Below are 21,989 nucleotides of genomic sequence, written 5' to 3' on the forward strand. Positions count from 1 at the left end.
TTTTCTTTTCACATTTTTACTAATATATCCCAAATCATGTTAACTGTGCTACACTCAACAGATTAGTTACTCAATAGATTAATTCCTCCAAATCCAAGAGATTTTGGAGTTTATTCAGTTTGAAGTTTTTTCAGTGTGAAGTACTTTAAACACAGAGACAACATACCTAATATTCACCCAAATTAGTGTCATGATGTAGCAAAGGACATGTTGAAGTTTCCTTTTTAAGCAATTCAACAATTACTCATATACTCTGATAACAGGATAGAAACATTGCACATCTTTTAGAAAACGCCTGGATTTCTGTTCCCCTATGAAATGGTTGTGAATGCTCTGGTTTTAACCACACTTGTCATCCCAACACTCTTAATCAAACAGCAAAGTTTGTACAAGAAGTAATTTACTCCGGGTAGAAAATATAATCCTTTTCTTAGTCATTGCACACATTTTGCTGGAACACTGTTCACACACAGTGGCAGAACCTCCCACCCATCCAAATACCTTCACTGAACCCCCGAGTGTTGAGGCAAAGGGGCTTAAACCAAATAGACCAGACAGAGTTACAGAATCACAGTCACAGAATCATGGAACTGTTTAGGTCGGAAAAGCCCTCAGAGTCCAACCCTTGCCCAGCACGGCCAAGGCCACCACTGCCCCATGTCCCCAAGTGCCACATCCACACAGCTCTGAAACCCCTCCAGGGATGGGAACTCCACCCCTGCCCTGGGCAGCTGTGCCAGGGCTGGACAGCCCTTTCTGTGAAGGAATTTCCCCAATATCCACCCGGAGCCTGCCCTGGCCCAGCCTGAGGCCGTTCCCTCTCCTCCTGTCCCTGTTCCCTGCGAGCAGAGCCCGACCCCCCCGGCTGCCCCCTCCTGTCAGGGAGTTGTGCAGAGCCACAAGGTCCCCCCGGAGCCTCCTTTGCTCCAGGCTGAGCCCCTTTCCCAGCTCCCTCAGCCGCTCCTGGGGCTCCAGCCCCTTCCCAGCTCCATTGCTGAGCTACATTCAAACACCCAGTAACTGAGGAGACACTTCCATCAGCTCTTTCCCCCCAGAGCTATGGCAATTCTGGGTGTTGAGGTGCTCTTTTTTTGCACACAATTTACAGAAGGATTTATGATAGAAAAGTTGAGGAACCTCTCTATTGATGTTAGGCATGAGCTTCCTTTCCATCAGACAAGCATATTCTGGCACTGTTAATTAATCCTGATCTCTGGAAGCACCTTTCTGATAACAGAGGTTTCCAGATGTTCCACAGCTCCTGTGTGACAGTATTTGAGCTCCCAGCACTCATCATTCCCAGTTCTTCTGAGGTCATGCTGTGCTCTGTCACTGAGGACCAGGTGAGTGCAGCATTGTTTGACTCTCTCAACAGTGCAGCTCACTGGCACATTTTGTATTACATGCATTTAAATAATGCTGTTTGATTGGTATTATTTAATGCCATTTGCTTTCACAGATTTTCTGAATCGCTTTCTGCAATGTGTCAGCCACATCCAGTGCAAATCCACTACCAAGCTGACCAGAGCAAAGCAGAGCTCTTTGTCCAAGGGGCCTGGGTGTCCCCAGGCTTGGTGATCATGCTCCTCACGGGCCACTCTCCTGTCAGGCTGTCCTGGGCAGAGCAGAGCCTGACCCTGCTGTGCACACACAGCGGACAAGAGACTCTCAAAGCATGCCCACACTGGTCAGAGGTCACCTCCCCGCAAGGAACAGGTGACAGTGACAACCAAGAGCAATCCTAAGCGGGCAGCACCACTCTGGAGAGGACAGAGTTACAGGAGGGTTGAGGAAGTGGGGGCAGAGAAGCACAGGCATCACTTTCACTCTCTCAGAAGAGAGTAAATTGTATGCAGAACAATGGGATTTTCTGTTCATTTTCCACAAAGAGAATATTTTATGTTCCTCCTTCTTATGCAACCGCAAATTTTGCTTTCTATGTCAATACACATTCCCAGCAGCAAGAGCCTTCTCAAGCTAACCTGAATAAATACAGAGATTTTGGGCTCCCGAGGGACATCATCTTTGAGCAGGAAAGCCTTCCCATTGTTGCTCTTCCACAATAAATCCTGTGAAGCCCTGGCTTGAGAAGTGCACAACAGCATCCTCATCTCTCCTTTGTGGCAGGAAAAAGGCCAAATTTACTATTTCTTGCCAGTTTGACAGTTGAGTTTGATAGTTGCAGTTCATTAAGTCTTGAACTTGCCAATCAATCAAGGAAACTTTTAAGTCAAGCTCTGCTTTGCACAGTGTTTGTTTCACAGTGCTTTTTGTAACAAATTGCTGAAAAATCTAGAACAGCAAATGAAGCAGAGTGGCAAAAGCAGGTTCAGTTCAGATACAAACACAATTATTTTGGGGGATGTTACTGCACTTTCTTTTAGTGCTGCCAATACCAAGTTTCAGGAGTTGTGATTTCTGCCCTTCTACTGGAGTTTTGATAAACTATATTAAAGATTCACATATTTTAATGTCATGTAATAGCAAAGCATGAATGATCAAAGAAGTATTCACACGGCAAACCTCGAAATTCAATTTGCTTCACATTTCTTTTTTCCATTTGCACATAAAAGTCTTGGTTTTAACTGAAATCCCTCTTCCTGTCAAGCAAAGTACATTGCCTCTTTTTTCTTTTAATTTTAACCAAAACTGATCTTTTTTCCCCCCTTAAATACAGAAAAACACCCCATCTTTAAGCCATCAGTTTCCATCAAAATGTCTAAGAAGCACTTTATCACTCAGAACTGCATCTAAATACAAACAGTTTCTGTTGTTTTTTGTTCTTAACTCACTGGAATGTACTGTGGGAAGACTATGTCAGAAATTCAATTTCTCTTCTCAAAATCCTCTCATTTTTCAGAGCTTTGTAGCCCACATGAATATTACCCTCTTCAAAGGCAGAGAAACACACAGCAGTGTGTAAGGATGGAAAAGCCATCCAGTTTTGCTGCTGATAACAAAAAAAGGAAACCATAAAGAATATCATTTTCTGCATTAGCAGGCATACAGGGCATAATGTAAAAAATGCAGTAGGAATTCAGCTACAGCTTTCAGGTCAGTTAAAAGCCTCGATCACTTTCTTGCTGAAAACGTATTTTTTTCTGCAGCAAGAGATAAAATATTCCATAAGTCATCTTTTCTTGAGGAATATTTATAACAAGAGGCAAATACTACTGAAATCTTCTGCTTTGATTTACACCAGTGTTGGGCAAGGGAGGGGTGGGGAGTGGTAACAGGTTAAAAACCCTACACCTTTCTTTCCTAAAGGAAATTTAAATACTTCTTCATATCACGAATTGCTTAGAAACATAAAATCAAAGCAAAAAAAAAAAAAAAAAAGCACTTTGTGTTATTGAACCAATTGTGATGGATCAACCTGTCCAACAAGGACCCGTATATGCCTCGGAGTGACTCTGATGCAGCTCCTGCCCTCACCAGGTGTCCTCACCCCAGGTAAGGCTCTGTGACAGGCAGGAGCACCAAGCAGCCAAGACATGCAAGAGGAGGTGAGAAGCAGCACATCTGAGTTCTCTGAGCCCCCACAGCACGCAGACCAGTGACTCATAATGCAGTCCAGTTCAAAGCCAGACTCAAGACAGTAGATATTTTGATTTACTAAGTGACACCTAGTACTCAACCACACATGGAAAAAAAATGTTGTGGATTCAATGACTTTTTTTTTCAGGTCTTTTTAAAGTACTTTTTCCAGGCAGAATAATTCTAACAAAAAAGTGAAGAGCAGCAAGGAAGGATACACTCTCTAGATTCCCCCCCTTCTTGCCTTCATTCTTAGACTTCTGACACCTCCTCTCTAACTTTTGTAATGTAAAACATTAATAAACCTCTTTGTTCTATCAGTTGCATAAAATGGGATACTACTACTACTGCAGGAGTTGTAGTAATTATGGAGATTGCCATCCTACTGCCTGACATGGTGTCAGAAAGATAACCTTGTTCAGGTTTCTTGGAGAGGAAAAAGAAACTCACAAAGCAATCTCTGTCAAGCCCTTAAAATTATCTTTTCCAAAGACAAAACAATGCAAAAGTGCTTTTGATAACTAAAGAAAGAAGTTTCAAAGTTGACATTTTGAACACAACTAGGGAAACACACTGTCTTGTAACATCCCAGTTTTGTATTCCCATGTAGAAAAGAAAGGTGTAGAAAGCACAAGAATTTACCTGCCTGCTGTAAAAACACAACTGATGCAGCCAGATACAATAAGGGAGAAAAATGAGAAGAGGGAGAATACTGTTCAACTAAGTTCTAGCTGCAAAGTGACATTCCCATCACTATCATCACATGCAGACAAATTCCCATCATGAAGTTTGTGGGGAGGTTCTGTGGGATCCAGCCACAAAGAACAGACCCAAAGTAAAGGTGCTGCTCTGATTTTGGGGATTAAACCTTTAGTTATGCATCAGTTTGTGGCTGCTGTGGAGGAGGCAGGGGGATGCACAGAGAACCACAGAACCAACAGGGCTGGAAGAGACCTACAAAACGATCAAGCGCAATCTTCAACCCAAACTCTGGGTGCAGACACAGTGGCCCCAAGTCTTGTGTGACCCTGGGAACGAGGTGCTCTAAGCAAACAGCTCCAGTGTAACTGCGACGTGTGAGGGCTTCTTTCTGATCCTCCACCTCAAAGGAACTCCAAATGCAATCAAAAAGCATGAAAAACACTTTAAACTCAGTTGACAAGACCCATGGGATCGTTTTCTTTTTCTCCTCCCACACCTTTTCTTTACAACAGAACATTGTTGGCTCTATGAACACAAGCTTACAGTTTTCTCTCAAGAACTCTGAGTGAAACCACATAGATAACAGTGTCATAAAATAATTTGTGTACAAACAGAATACAGCACATGGGCGTGACAGGTAGCCACAACCTACCTGGTTACAAGTCTTGCTATCCTGGCTCAAATTAGCCACCTGTCATCCTCTCTGTGGCCACAGCCACTTGATAGTCTTCAAATGATCCGGAGAATGGGGGAAGAGCAGAGTGTTCCCAAAAACGGGCCACAAAATCATGAAAACACAACTTCTAGTGGCTGCTTTCTGTGGCTACTCTTTGATTGAGATGCTGGAGTTATTCTCTTTCTAATAATTTTTAAATGAAGGCATGTGCTATCACAAAACACAGTAGGCAAATGCTTTACTTGCACTACCAGTGCTGCAAGGAGATTATTCTTTTCTTAAGAGATACGAACCTAATTTTTCCTTGCAGTACAACTAAGCAAGTTTACTTCTCAGTCATTTAAAAAATAATGGTTTTCTAGTACAACAGCAGCTTGAAAAGTTGAACAAACCTTAACACTAAGAGACGTGTCACAGCTCTCTACATTTTTTAAAGTTTGCCTTTTAGATATTTCAAGTTACCAGGGAAACCCATCTCTTGTAAATATTTGTATCAGGTAATTCCTTAAATTTCCACAAGTGCTTATCTATGCCATTGCTCCAGCTAAATAACTACCATTTAAATGTGAAACACTGAAGAGCAACTTACACACAATTCTTCTGAAGTACACAGCAGTGCAGTGATAACATCATTCAGCTAAAGGAGTTATAAAGCAGAGTCCTAATAAAACCAGCTGCAGGCGATTCTGCAGCATAACAAAGTGACAGATGTCCCAGTATAATTTGGGGCTTCTGTACAGGAAAAACACCATGCTAAGAAGGTCAGTAATCCAAATACAGCTATTTAAACTGCTGGATGGAGAGTTGGGATGAAGATTTTCAATGTGCCTCTGTAAACCACTCATCTGACAGCACTAGAATAATTAAGGATAGTGGGTGTGGAACTCCCAGCAGTGTGTCCTCTTATTTAGCTGGCTGAATTAGGACCACCACGCTGAAAATTTATAATCACTGAAATAAATGGCAAAGCTTCACCCAAATGCAGAGGACTCTGGGGCCTTCATGTCTGACACTCATTTCATTGAGGTTAAAATGGTGCAATTCCAATCTGCATCAACCACTATCCTCAGCACTCTTCCCTCCTGCACTATCTCCCAAACAAGTTTTTAGACATTAAAAATACACCACATGCTGAAGGTCCTGACACACAAAATAGTGGTTCTTTCTGCTCAGCCCCTCCTGTGTTCCACCCACACTGTTCACTGCCCACACCTCACAGAGTTTACAATCTCCTGCGTGCAGGTGTGAGGAGCAGCAGTCCACATTATCTGCTCACTTGCAAAAACTCAAAATAGACAACCAAAACTTACCAGCCATTATTTATTCAGTGCAAAGAAGAGAAAACACATTATTACAATGTACTAAAGTTTTTATCTATCACCTCTGGAAAAAAAAAAAAAGAAACCACAAAGCATAAACCAGATGCAAACACAGATCAACAAACATGTTACCATTATGATGCAGGTACCTTAAAGAATAGAAATGTTGTATCTCCTCTCTGCTATCCTAATTCTTTTCCATCCTTGAATATTAAAGGAAATAAATACTAAATGCTATATATTAGGCAGACTCATAAAAAATATCAAAGGGTCGGAAAAAAAATTAGTATCTATTTTTTAAGATTTTTGTAGACACAAAAAGTATTAGGAATTTATTTTTAATATAATGTGGGAACTTCCCACAATTCAAGAACACAAAAACTGTTTATGGGCCACAGGCACAGTGTGTAATGCTGATGGGGCAAAACCTTCTCTCTCCATCCTCACACCAAAGGCAGGGTGGAAAAGAGCTCATTTCGGGTGAGCAGAGCATAAAATTCTTACAGCAAGTAATTGAAACAACAACAAAAACAATCTGGTCCTGAGAAGGCTACTAAACTATCTTACACTTTCAACCACCATGGCTCCACACTGCCCAGGTTTCTCGTTACTCCCCTCAGAAAAGGGCTTTGCTGCCCCTGTGCTGAGATGCATGAGTGAGACCTGAGGGCTGGGCTCGCGCTGCTGCCGCGATGTGATGCCATTGTCAGAGCAGGACTGGGCACACAGCACCGAGGGCAGGAACTCTTCGTGGCACAGCATCACCCCCACACCACAGCTCAACGTGGGGTTCAGTGCTGCCGTGACACAGGAAAGAGTTTTCCAGTGAATTACATGCATTGGAGACATTGCACATGATGGAAATACACCAGTTTTATAAGCAATTATTTTCCCGCAACATGCCTTAAACATACACAATAATTTGAGCCCTTTTCTGAGGGGAGTAACGAGAAACCTGGGCAGTGTGGAGCCATGGTGGTTGAAAGTGTTAAGACAGCACCAAAAAATCACTATTTACTGCAAGTTCATGCAAAGACGTGAAGTTTATCTCAGGGTGTGAGGGCTGCCAGCTGCTAAAGCCCATGGCAGAATGTGAGGAAAGCATCTCAGATCCCCATGAGGACAGATCTACCCAGCCATCAGCTGCTGACTCCAGGAGACAGTGGAGATCAAACTACTGGTCTGTGGCAGTGAAGCTTGCTTTGACATAATCCACAATCAATTCTTGCTACTGCTGCAAGAACCAGGCTAGAATCATCTCACATGAATTACATAACAATTATGAACGGCATGCATCTAAGTCTGACTTACAGCTCAGGGCTGACAGTCGAAGTGCTTGTGCCATCCCTGCAGAAGTTGTCTCGTGCTCTCTGTCCCTAAACATTCTTTCAGAGGTGCTCTGCGCACCACCACAACAAACCACAGCCCTCACCCAACCAGGGGTGCTTTGCCTGGAGCTGTGCAAACACAACTGAGCTGCTCTGTTGGTATTTTTGGCCTCACTCATCTCTCAGGGCAGGACATCAAGAGGCAAACATTGTCTGCTAACAAAAAGCTGCACCGCATGGCATCACTACAGGAACACTGCAATCCCTTTCATTTATTCAACCAAAAAATGCCCTAAATGAAAGATCTCCAGCCATATGCCAGCCTCAGTGTTCAGAGGCTCTCAAACAAATTATAGGCTCATACCTCAATGTGCTGGATATCAGCACTGCCCCAAGGAAACAGCAAGGGCTCACACTGAGCTAAGAGAAGGCAGCAGAGTTCCTCCGTACAAAGACAAGGGTACAGCACTGGAATACAGCAAATCAGAAGGGGTGCCTCAGAGATTTATTGCTTATGGTATGTTCATGATGCTGAGCAAGGTGACAGCGCCGTAATTGTCAGTGATCTCATGTTCAGAACAACTCAAACAAGGCACCAGACATCAGTTTCCAGATCTGAGTGTGCGTGTCTGATTGGGAGACCAATTGTAATGCTGGTTTTCAACACCTTTTTTCTTCTTTTTTAATAGATTAGATGACAGTATATACTTCAAACAAAGGTATTATTCCTGCTGGTTGTCAACTGATTCTGGAACACCAGAAATTCTGGCCTGCTAGTGATGTGGCTAACCCTACAGGAGATGTGCAAGCATTATTTTTAAAACACAACCTGTGTTGGGGATATGGAAGTTACATAAAAATTTAAAAAACACAGGGTAACAGTGTGTGTGTGATGGGTGCCAGGTACAGTAGGAAAGAATTATCCCTACCACATCTGGAAGATCTTGATGATAGGAGTTATGTAGGCACACTTCATAAAACAGCTTTAACTAAGTACGTTTAGGAAGTACATTTCAGACTGCAAGAAGGAGCTCTTCCAGATGGTGAGAGAGGGTTAAGCAGGTTTACTTTGGAAACTTAAATTGTAAATTTTCCAAAGCTTTGGGATACTCTGCCATGCTCTAAAAGTTAATCAATTTAATATTTACCAACACATAATACATTAAATTTTACATAATATTTAATAACATACAAAATACCATTTTTAGAACACTTGAATTCACCTATGGACTCCAGCATATTCCAGAGGCAGGAACAACCTAAAGTGACTATCAGTGCACATTTCCAAAAATTAAGCCAATGTTGCTTACCCAGTATGTAAGAATTCAATGTAAGTTTTTAAAACAAATATTTCAACTGCTAAGCTTAAGGACATCCTCAGAGCAATTTTCAGTATCAACATCAACAACAAAAAATGTGCATCCCTCCATCCTTTTAAGTCCGTATTGCACATTACGTGTTAAGTCACAGGGACTTTTGCTGTCTACTTACTCTGTGTTTGTTATGCTAACAGGTGCCAACACTTCCATTTAATCCAATCTGGAATGTCTGCTGTATCTTCCTGTGCCTTCCTGTGTCTATGTATGGCAAGCTAAGCATGCCCAGCTCTAAGACGCCTACAGCTACACAGCTTTGGCTCCTCCACAAGCTGCTGTACAAGCAGCATCTTTTAATTTAGCTTCCCTGAGTATTTAACAGGGGGCACTGAAATGGATTAAGCCTTTCTGTGCACCCAAACGGCTGCTACGGGTTTAAACACACCCAGCCTGCTGAATAGATTTGCTACTACTTTGTAGCTGGGAGAGGTTTGTTGCTCCGGGTGCCGGGGTGTTTCTGATGGTACAAACACGAACAGCACGGCTCCCACCCTGTCTCAGCAGCAGGGCTGAACTCACGCGTTGCCCAGAGGCAGCAGCACCAGGACATCAAAGCAGCACAGGGGTGGCCCAGCTCTGCCCGACACATGGACCCACTCACTGCGGTGACAGTTTACACCACCACGTATTTCCTATCTCACCGGGACCAGGCAGCTCTAGGAACTGCCAACGCCATCTGCATAATTAAAACCTGCAGCTACTCCTGCCTGTGAAGAACTTTGTAAAGCAGGGAGAGATCCAAGATTTCCAGCACAGCCACCTGGTAGAGGACAAGGGGCATAAAAGGAAAATAGGAGAGGCATTGAGACTCTTGGCTGGTAGAAAAGGATATTGTAGTCTACTGACAGTTACAGCCATAAGAATTTGTTCTGTGAGACAGATTTTGTTCAATATAAACACTGTCAACAACTAAGTCCGCAGTCAGTGACAAAATACGTTTCAAGTATCTCACTAAATTAGTTTTTCCCCTTTAAGTCCTTACTTTAAAAAACAGCAACAAAAAAAACCACCCAAGAAACAATGTTATGACATACTCTATTGTGGCACATTGTAATCCCAACGTTGAAAACAAGAGAGGGTGCCAATAATTCCAGGCTGAAACTTTCCATATTTTTACCTTAGTAGCCTTGTGCTTTTCTCAAATAGTTCATGGAAAGTGCTGGTGCTTTAAGCACATTTAACACTCCCCAGTTTCCCAAATAACAAGTAAAAATGAACACACACCGACATTTTCACAACATGAGTAATCTACAATAGAAGCTGCAGGTTACACATAACACACATGCAGAACTGGATACTATTATTCATATACATATTACTGATTAATTAATTTGATGGGTTCATGATTCAGGGGATTTTAAGAGGGTAAAGGGAGCAGCCTGAATCTGATAAGTGTTTTTAATCATATGAGTCGATTACATTTGAATACTCTTCTTTGGAAGCTCTCAAAACTCCCTTTCAAATATGTTTTCCATTAATTATCCACACTTCCCTCAGCACTCCACCCCACTCATATCCTTCCTGACCCGGGTGACTTAAAAATAACCTTGAATCAAGAAAGAACATCAGGAAATATAAATGGAAATGGCAGCTGATCAACCCTTAATAAAAGGTACATGGTATTAAAGCAGATCAGGCACCTGGTCCCACTTGATATATTTAGAAAAGTCTACTGAAGTCACTTAGATTAAATAATCCACTGCTGTGAAATTACATCAGGTAAAGGACAGGCATTTATTGTATGTCTTTGATGTAAGAAATACCATTTATGTATTTTTATAAAATTAAGTAGAGTAAGAATAAACAAACCTTCACAATGCTGGGCTGTGCTGGGAGATGTTCCAGATTTATACGTGATGCACCTTCAGTACCGGGTATGTATTCCCCAAATATACCTCAGGGGGAGGAGATTAAATAAAAAGCCACCTGAGTGAACAGCAGGGACAAGTAAAGGGTAAGGGGAACATTGGAAAGAAAAGGGGTAAAGAAGTGACACACACTGGAGCCAAGGTGAGTCCTTCTGACAGCGTCTGGAACATCGTAAAGCTGAACAGCCACTTCTCCCTCTGTGCTTCTACCTCCGTAATGACACAGCCTGAAGAAGACCCACAGTTACTGTACACTTCCCAGGGCAGCAAAACTAAGTATTTTGAAAATATTGTTGCTGCTCAGCACAAGGAGAATACAAAGGCAGAAAACCACTGAATTACAGATATATTCCAAGTAACTCAAGACAAGGAAAAAAGGCTTCAGCCTGAGTTAGCAGCCGTTATATCACATTCTGTTCATTAGCGCAAAAAGTTTAAAGTTAAGTTTATTCTAGTTGCACAATTTTTTCCTGCTACAACTTAAACGTGAGCCAAACCAGAATGACTACTTCAAATTTAAATCAGATGGGAAATGATTAAAAAGAAAACAACCTCTCTCGGTCCCCCAGCAAAAAAAAGAACTGAAAATACATGCCACATACATGGTGCAGTTAACGTGTGCACTACAGAAAAAAGCAGATCACAAGCACAAAAACACAGAAAGAGTTTTCATCTTTTTAGTTTACAGTAAACTCTTAAGAATTCTGATTTTTTTTTATGGTTCTCAGTAACACATCAGCTAAGATGCTGAGCCAATAGTAAATTTCTTCCAGAAAGAAGACAAGACTGATCACTGTACAGCAACTTGAAACAATGTCCTGGCATATATATTTCTTTTCACACGTGATTCCACTTCCTGACAACAAGCAGAGAGGAAAATTTAAGAAAGCAGAGTGGGAAGCCGTGCTGGTTTTCCTTACAAAAAAAATTCCTACTATTTGGGCCAACAGGCCCATCTTAGAACTAAATGTCCTGGGTGAAGGTTCAATATCTTTTACTTGTTCTCAGGACCTGGTCGTTCAGAGAGTTTCAATCCACATCACTGTTGAAGGCTATTAGGCTGGTCAAGCATGATTTCCCCTTTCTAGATCCCCACTGACCACTCCAAATCACCCTCTTGCCCTCATGTGTGTGGAAATGCTTTCCAGGAGGATTTTCTTCATCACCTCCCCAAGGACTACAGTGAGACTGGTGGTCCTGTACCACCCTAGACCTCCCTAGTTGCCATCCCCAAAGACACAAGGGATATCTGCTCTCTTCCAGTCCTCAGGAACTTCTCCCAATTACTATGACCACTCTAAAACTTTCAAGGTTCACTCAAGCAAAAAGTCTGGATGCCACGGGACTGCATTAAGAAATCACTGAAGAATATGGATGGATTCAAAGTCAAATAGGTTTGTGTTCCTGAGTCACTTAAGAATTTAGAAAATCCTGAATTTTTATATGACACCACAGTAATTTATAGAAAAAAAATTAGCTGTTTTTACTGCATATAATGGTCAAATGCTGACATTATTGTAAGGTGGGAAAGTATAAATATCAAAACATATTAGGGAAGATGAAAAAAACACAATTCAAAAAGATGAGGTGTCTTACACTGCTCAGAATAAGAGGACTTGGTTGCTTACAGTTCTCCACCCACCTTGAAAACAGCAGCCAAAAGTCAGGATCTCTCAGCCAGGAGAGGAAGAGATGTCCACAGAAAGAAATAAAATGTGGTTGCCCTGGAAGCTGCTGAAGCAACTGCACAAGTAGGACACAATGAGTTGGAGAATCCATGAGAAAGGACACAAATGATGAACTAAGTCCTACACAGGTTCTTGGTTCTATTCCTGCTCACACCTGGAGTCTTTTTCTGTCCTGGTCCCAATGAGGGGAGCACAGGGACTGACCAAGCTCATCCAGAGCTCCCAGCACTGCATATGAGGCAACTTGGAAGAACCACATTAACATTTGTGGGGCAGAAACCAGGCCAGGAAGATGAATCAAAAGCAGTTTGAAATTTACATGAGGTAAAACAAATGCTGAAGGGAAAGGGTCAAAGAGAGGGACACCAGAAAGAGGAAGGAAATGTGTGAACAAAGATATGATATTACCCTGACAATGAATTTCAGTTATTAAAAAACTCATACATTCACCCTTCTAATGCAAGCAGTATTAAGAGGACCTGCAACAGTTATAAATAACTTACAAAAGAAATACGAGGAATAAGAACTCTTCCCAATCTCAGCCAAGTGCATCAAAACCCAACTGCCTGAAACAATGTTGTACAACTGAGACCAGCAGGACTAGAGAGAACATTGTGCCTGGAAGGACAAACCTGCAAGGTGCACCCAACAGATCCCAGTGGCAGAGGGAAATGAAGCCATGAATTAGAAGAGGAACAGCCCAGACACAGGACGGGGGACCTGGCACTTCTCAGGTCTTGCCGTGTGCTCTTCCCATGTGCAGAAACTTGGACGTGACACCTCGTGACTAATGTGGGAACCACTCCCGTGTCAGCCATGCAGCCACAGCTGAACACCCTAAAAGGCTGCAGGACAAACAAACATCCCCATGCAGATGGTGTCACCCATATGCCAGCATATGGGATGGAATTCCTCATATTAGGCTGGTTTATGTCTCCAGAAGTTATAGCAGACAGGAAGCTGATTCATCAGGAGGCCACAGGGTGAGAGAGGCTCAAGAGGCAAGCAACTCACGACACAGAAAATGGAGACAATTATCCTTCTACTTTGTATCACCCAGGTTATGAACACATGTAAGATATACATTCAAACACCCTCAAAAAAGTAAAAGGAAAACAAAAAATCAAAGACATATTTGCAGAAAGTCAATGATCTTTAGGAACACCTGTTTGAAATCGGTGCTTATTTTTTTCCCCTCCTTTCTACGGGAGGTAAATACATTATTTGTCTCACACAGAACCACCTGGCATCACTCTCAATTCGTCAGGTCTCTCTGAGTGGCTGCTGTGCCTTGTTCCCTTCACTGGGAGCCACAGCCAAGATCAGCTGCTGAGCCACAGGATGCAGAGCAGCATCCAGGCAAGATCCTCTCTCTCTAAATCATTTCAGGATCGTCCTAGTGGTGCAGACATGACCTCTGGCAGGTCTGCAGCCACTCTGGCACTGCTGACAGCAGAGCTCTCTCAGGTCACTGCGCATTCAGGGCTGGAAGTGCTGGACACCAGCGAGCCTGGGCTGCCCTCAGGACAACAAGTAATGCTCTTACGAAACTCCTGTCTGCAGCAGGCAGCAAAGACATGAGGAAAAACCCTCACTTAGGCCTGCAAGCTTACACCCATCGCAACAAAATATCTGCACCCAAACAAATTGTTTCTGTGTGGTTGTCTCCGAAACCTAAGTCATGGGTCAAAAAAGCTCCATTTCTTACAAGCTTTTGCACGTCAGTTTCATGTCGGTTTTTAGTCTGGGTTTTTTAGTGGGTTGTTTTTTTGGTTTTGTTTTGGGGTTCTTTTTTTAAGTTTTTGGCATTAGGTTGCAAAGCCAGGTACAGAGAGGTGATGAGAAACACGGTGTTTGAGGCTGCCCGGTGCAGTGTGAATTCAGTCCCACGTGTGCAAACAGCAATTGCAGCACTTTTTTAGAGCATTCTTCTCTCAGGAGATCCTGGTTCAGTCACCACATATAAGTGAGACGTGATCTGATTCTTGGGTGCATGTCTCCTGCCCACTAATCAGCAGAGTTCAGAAACTTCTTACATCGTATCCTGTGACACCTCTCATTACATCATTCAGACACTTCCCTAGAATTAACACATTTATTTTCACAACAGCCAGTGAGGTAAGAAAGAATTACTGCAAAAATGGTCAGCGCAAACCACAGCAGTTCTGATGCAACTCAGTTTGGATGCCTGGTGAGAAAAACCATTGACCTTTGGTGTTTAAGTGGCACTTTCATATTTTAACCACTACATTCACAGAGATTGGTTCTGCCTCTCAACATGCCTACTTCCTGAGCCAAGCTGGGTCCCCGAAAAGGATTGATTAATTACTGTATTAATCACAATCGCAATTCTCTTCTGACTATTCTACAGCAAAGGAGGCCCTGTTATTTCTCTCAGCCATCACGTACTTGCTGGGCCAAGAAAGCACAACTGCAAGACCTCAGTGACACAAAACCAGCATAAAAATCTGGTAACTCACACACATAGGGCTCAGTCCCACCCCAGGAACCCTCACTTGCCTGACATTCCTGTTCAAGCTCTCAGAACAGGAAACAATACTTCAGATATCAAATGCAACTGCTTACCACCTACAGTGTTTGGTATCACTCCAGTGCCATTTAGCACTGCTTTTCCCTTCACCTGCACACGCAAACACCTGCATGACCAGTGATGATACTGCACAGGTATCTCTGCTGGAACCCTCCACTCCTCTGTTACTTCTTCCCCCATCATTCTCGCAAGACAGCTTTGCAGTTGGCCTACACATTTTTAGTTCTCCTTAACAGATTTATTAAGAAGAAGCATTTTTAATAGTTCAATAAAATTGTTCCATGAGTGCCAAATTGAAGAGAACATGACTAGTGCAAAAGAAGGTTGCAATTTTCTTGTCATGCCTTATCCTCCATGAATGCAGAGGGTTAAAAATAAATTCTGATTCAATTCTGGAGGACATCAGAGACACCCTGTCAAAGGTGTTGAACATGATCCCCAAGATTCAGAGAAGAATATAAAATCTTCGGCATTCACTGAAACAGGAGAAACAACTTGTGTAAGGCAGAGGAAGTGAACAGAAATCAGAATGAAAAGAACCAGTGGTTACCAGCAGACATCCTAAATTTCCAAGAGGTGAGGATCCAACATACTCCTGAAACCCCAAAAACAGCAACAGCGTGGTGTATTTTAGGATCCAACACGGGAAATGTCAGAACAGATGCAAACATCCAGGATGGGGTGACCAATTCCCCAGACTCCACTGGCTCCCCTGGCCAGGACTTCACTGTCTGCCACAGGATCCGGCTCAGGTGGGGCTCCCAGAGTCCTAGCAGCAGCACCCTGTCCTACATTCCACTCCTGCATGGCTATAGACATCTACAGAGAGCTTATCATTTACTCACAGAATGCTAAATCGAGGCACATCATTTTAAAAATGCAACATAATGAACTAAATATAATGAATTAAAGCAATTCAACAAGCTTGCTGAGTTCAAAAGATTGCAAAGGGCACACTGCAGTGCAATGGAAATGTTGCACTAATTCAAGAACTTGAATCATACTAGTTCAAGCCTGCAGAGTAATTAATCAGATAATTTCTGTTACCCAGACATTATATCACAGTCAAAAATCTCAGAAGGCAAAAAATGGGCAAAAGTCACAGTTCCACAGCACCATGAGAAAATAAGGAGACAATATAATTCCAGATTTTTTTCAACAGTTACAGCATTTACCTCTTCAAACACAATCCCTTTTTTTTTTTTTAGGATGTAGTGGAGCTGATCAGATCTACCACCAAAAAAAAAAAAAACCAAAAACCACTTCCAGAAGTAAAATTAAAAACGATAATATAGCTCAGTTCAGAATTGGCAGTTTATAAACACTTCCTAAAAAAACTCAGTTGGTTCTGAGCTCATGGCAAACACCAAAAGATACTGAAATGGCTGGACTGACTTGGGGAAGCCTCTGCTTCTATAAATACTGATTCTGTAGCTCAAACAGAAAACCTTATGGGATTGGTAAGTCAAAAAAAAAAAAAAAAAAAAAAAGAAAAAAGAAACATTGGAAGCTCAATTGCAAGCATATGTTCCTACACATTTAGTGCAGAGGCACAGTGTTAAAAAAACCCATCCCTGGATCAGTCCTCAGCATCAGTAATGGCTGGTACACAGTAAGAACTGGGAAGATGTACTCCCTAAAACCTCAATGTTCCTCCAGGGACAGGGACAGGCAGCGTACTCCTGAGCTGCTGACCCACGGCCCCACGAACACCAGCACTGTCCTCAACCCCGACAAACCCTACCCACCTCCTCCGCGGGTCGGCACCTGGGTGCCAACAGCTCACCACCACTTAAAACACAAACTGAGAGCACCCGGGACATTCGGGCGGGAAAGGGGTTTGAGCAGCCTCGGGGTGCTCAGCACCGTGTGCTTCCTGGCAGCCACATCTGCTCAGGAGGGAAACAAGGGCTGCGGGATCGGCACTTCGGGCCTGGCCGCCTCCACAGCCTCTGTGGGGATCCGCTGCTCTGAGGGGAATCCGCTGCTCTGGGAGGGATCCACCACCCTGAGGGGGATCCCCTGCTCTGAGGGGGATCTGCCGCCTGAGGGGGATCCGCTGCTCCAAGGGGGATCTGCCACTCTGAGGGGGATCCACTGCTCCAAGGGGGATCTGCCACTCTGAGGGGCTCCTTCTGGACCCAGGGGCACACTCAGAGTGGCTGGAGGGCCACAAGGCCACAGGGTCCTGCAGGGACCCACCCTCAGCACCACCCCACACACTGGAATCCATAAACCATGGAATGGTTGGAATGACAGGATCACAGGATCACCTAGGCCACAAAACACCTCCAGGATCACTGAGTCCAATGGCTGACCCAGCACTGAACCACGTCCAACTGGTTACCAGCCTGCTAAAAAATGATGGAAAAAATAAGAAAGATCAATTTTTAAAGTTAAATCAAGGCAAATTAAATGAATGAAGTACAATTATTCAGTAAATTAGGGACTGAGTTGCTATTTTGTGCTCAGAATTTGCTTTCTACAGATGTCCTCTTACATTTGAGGAACTAAACAGATTAAGCCGAGTCAATGCAACTCCCTCAATAAAGGAGACGAAATGAAATGAGCAGTAACACTGGCTATAAAACAGGTGGAAGAATGAAAGTCATGTTAAAGTGTTACAGTGCTTTATTTGAAATTTATTTTGAGTGTTCTCATCACCAACATGAGCCAAAGGGAGGTTCTGGTCACCTTGCACATCCCTGGCATGACATTTAAGGTTGGGACTGTGCAACACATTATTTTAACATGGTAAGTGATTGACATTTTTGGTCTTTATGCTCTGGGATTTTGCATTTCCAAATAAGGTCTAACCTGTGCTTCCAGTCACTCAGTCACTGACATTTCACCTGTTAGCTAAAAGCATTTCCCAGCAACTCCACAAATAAGCCCTTGCCAAATGTCATTTGCCTTGGGATCTAATTATCATCGAATAACTTAATTACACATTATGCACTTCTGTTAGAGCACATTGTAATATTTCAGGATCTTACAATACCTTGCAGGGAAATGCTGAGGACTTCACTCCATGGCTTCTATTCAATAAAACTCTGTCTTACCAAAATCTGGTCTTATTACCCTCAGTCCCAATGTCCCTGTAATTCCCCTCTCACACATTCAGGTGGGGTCTCTTGTTGCCTTTTGCACTCAAGGGTGACCAACAGCGAAGAACAGAAAACAATGGATCAGGCTTGGGTTCCTGACCAAAGTAATTTCATGTGGATTAAGGTTGCCAAAGGTTTAATAATAAGCTATTAAATGTCATCAATATTCTCCAGGTTATGTCTGTGTGGATTTAACTAACCTTTCAGGAGGAAGGCATGTCAAAAATAAACTACACCTACCTGTAACTCGATTATCAACTGTGTAGGTTCACGCTTCCACAGTTACAAACGACCCATTTGGTAACATGACAGAAGAAACATAACATTTTCAAGAGTTAGGAGGAAATGCCTAAATTTTTCCAGAACCGCAATAAATATGGCTGTGAGATTTTCCTGTTCTTCTCTATATTCACAAAATGTGCTCACTACTAAGCAAATACAAAGCATTAGTCAAAGAGCAAAATTCAGTCCCTGGATAGATCACAGGGGGTTTTTTACTTTTTTGTTTTGTTGTTGGTTTGGGTTGGGTTCTTTTTAGTTTGTTTGTTTGGGGTTTTATTAATTTTTGTATTTATTTCCCACCTGTTGCCTTAGGTCACAGGGGACACTGTAAATTCACTTTTCATTTCTTCACAAAGACAAAGAGGCAACCCCTTGGCTGCACAGTGCCAGTGACTTGTTCTCTGTTACCCCTTAAAGATAAACCAGAAAAGTTTGAGTGTATTTGGTGAATGTGCCCACAAACTGTATTGTCCCATGGCAGTGACTGAGGGACAGCATGGGGACAGGGGTAACCTGGGAAAGTGAACAAGAGCAGGATACCCCAAAGTTGTCTTCACACAAGAACCATTTAGAGACTGCCATGAGAAGATCTTACAAACACATTAACCCCCAGAGCACTAACAGCCATCTTTTTTAATTAACTGCTTCTGTTGAAGGTAGTCCACTAAAAAATAAAGTTTGGAGAAAACAAAACCACAACACATCTTTTTTTTTTTTGCTTGTCAGATGCTGAGAAGAAAAACTCATCTATTATTATGTAATTGCTCCTGAAAATTTCTAAAACATGGTGATCTCTGGCATGCCTTTTACTGGAACATCAGAGGGAGTTACCTGCCCACATGCAAGCAATAAGATTTATGGACAATACTAATTCTGAAGGTACCAAAAACCCACCACTCCTCAGCCATTTACAACATTAAACAGGCACAGGACGCTGAGCAGCGCAGGGGGGTTGCCCAAAAAATGTGAATAACTTTTAATTAATTACATCTTCATTTAAAAATGCCCTTTAATGCTGTTGCTAGGTTAAACATACATTAAACTAGCTGAGAGGAACAGCAAAAGCTGTTGATGGCATGTGCCAAAGCATGTATGTAAAACAGAGAGGTTCCAAACACCGCAAAATCACTGTGTCCTCTACAAAATCAGAGCTACAGTAGGCAGAAAAAAATTCAAATGATTGGATTCTGTTAATCTGTGGGGACATGGACTTAATACTGCATTTAATTTTGCTAAGTGGGAGGAAGATTATTGCAGGCAAGATACAAAGAATATCTCAGCTCTAATCATGTAACATTTACAACCTTAAATACTCTAAGACAGTTATTAATAACAGTATCAGAATATTTCCATGTATTCAATGCACAGTTATGAAAGAAACTAAACATACAGGCCTCCTCCCAATGCAGACAATAATAATAATGTTAATATTTACATTCCTCTAATCACTTGTTTCCACTAGTATTAAAAAAAATATTTGTGAACTTGCTGGATAACAAGTGCCAGCCTTCAGTGAAGCACTGAAGAAAGCGTGATTTGGGGCATTTTGCTTCACTTTTGAAAGAGACTAACTGCTCACTGAAACAAAGCCATTCTCTTTCCAGAGGTTTTGAAAGAAAAGCTGAAACTTATTCTCATCAAGTCTCTCAGTGCCACAGTGAAGGACTTGTTGGGAGCTGCACTTGTTTACAACCCTCAATTCCCATGAGAAGAAGCAGTTTAACTAAAATCAGAAGCTTTCTGCGCGTAGTATTCACATGTCCTAATTTGCTGTTTTGAAACACAGCTTCTTCCACATTGTTATTCTTTCAATAAATCTGTGTCTTCTTTTTTTGTCTGAAATGTGAAATCAGAGCGTACAGCTACACCGGTTTTGGTGTTTATGAAAACTCCTCTAAAATCTGAGGGAGATCAAAACACTTTCCTTTAAAGACAAAAATTTCCTCAGCAGATCATTTAGTATATGCAGCATACTCAGTTTGATCACACATTTCCAGAATACCAGTTGATTCACTCTTGATGCAGTCATTATTAAGACAGGTCTGTACTTTTAACACAATGTTCTTTGAAGCAAATATCCTTCTGAAGGAAAAAAACATACTAATATATTAATGGAAAAGACAAAATAAGAGCATTCTGCCATTGTAATTGTTTTTCAAGCTCTTAATGCTGCAATATTGGAGCAAATCTTATGAAGGCATTTGGCATCTTCCACAGAATGGTGGTTCCTGTAACACTTTAATGTCCCTTCATGATGGGCTGCTGGAAGGGCCTAGCAGCACCAGCAGTGGTGAAAGGTGTTGCTATCCAGCACCTGGGATTGCTGGGAGATGGGACACCCAAACCTGGACACACCTGTTGGCCAAAATTCTGTGTCCTGTGTAGGACAGAACAGCCAACACTCGTCCCACTGAGCTCTGACAACTTAGAGAGTTGTACCTGGCACATGGCTTGACAATCAATCCTCAAACAACTGAAAATCAACATTGAAAGGATCTGCAAGGTAAGGAAAATAAAATCTATTTGTCCCACGAGCATTTTCCATAATCTTTATTACATAACTTGGAGAAAATGCACTGCTTTTTCAAATATCCACTCAAAGTATGCTGATGAAGCTCCCTCACGTGATTAATTCTTCTTTCTCTCCCTCATTTGTGTAATTCTATAGCATATATCACTCTAATGTCCAAGTTACTCAGGTAAATAAAACCTGGACTAAAGGAGATAACTTTTTTCTGGTCTCCTTCCTTTGGAGAAAAGAGATCGGATTCTTCAAAAACTGCCACAGAGCTTCTCTTTTTCCTTTCATTCCATTGATACATTTGTGTGGTAAAATCAAAGCAGATTAAATCTGTGCAGTTTTTTTACACTGCCAGGAGTTAGCATGTGCAATACTGACTTTTCATTATCATCTGATTAAAGTACATTTGCCTGCCTCTGTTAATAAACTGAAGATTCATGGTTTATTACTTTACACCTTTAAGAATATGTACACATTTTCTAAGTGAAGAAGACTGCTTAATTTTCAAATCTTTCTCTTTTTATCTTGTGATGGATTAGTTCTAGTCACTGAGGGAATTTCCTGCACACCTTAGCAAAGATTTATATCTATATGTATATACAACAAGGGTGCATTTCAAGGAGTAAACATCTCTAAAAGCTACTAACACTCAAAAGCTTTGAATAAAGCTCTGGATCAATCAAAAGGTGAACAGAAAAAGATACTTCTTGATGATCTGCCTTGAAAATTCAAACTAGCATCCCATGAAAAAAAAATTAAGCATTCTTCTGCCTCTTTAATAGCAGTCTGCTATTCTTGAACACACCAACATAGCTGATGTTTGAAGCAATAAAAGCTCAGCTTCCTGCCCTGTAATTATTACTAGATGTTATTATGAACAACTCATTCATCACTATAAAAGCACAAGGTAAGGCTCCCAGAAAATAGATATGGAAAATATTTGTTTTCATGCAGTTCTCTTAGTCAAGCTGCAGTTTAACAACATCACTGATAAGTGTAGTAAGCCAGTGCAAAGCAGGCAGGGCAACATCCAT

The 21,989-nt window shown here is 42.0% G+C and overlaps 1 protein-coding gene across 6 annotated transcripts in view; it reads right to left on the reverse strand.

Moving 5' to 3' along the window:
* The window catches only part of RASGRF2 (Ras protein specific guanine nucleotide releasing factor 2), a 114,908-nt gene that overhangs the window by 91,111 nt on the left and 1,808 nt on the right, over window positions 1-21,989 (reverse strand). The gene's annotated exons all lie outside the window — the stretch shown is intronic.

This window comes from Corvus cornix, chromosome Z (assembly GCF_000738735.6).
Source record: "Corvus cornix cornix isolate S_Up_H32 chromosome Z, ASM73873v5, whole genome shotgun sequence".
Lineage (NCBI taxonomy): Eukaryota > Metazoa > Chordata > Aves > Passeriformes > Corvidae > Corvus > Corvus cornix.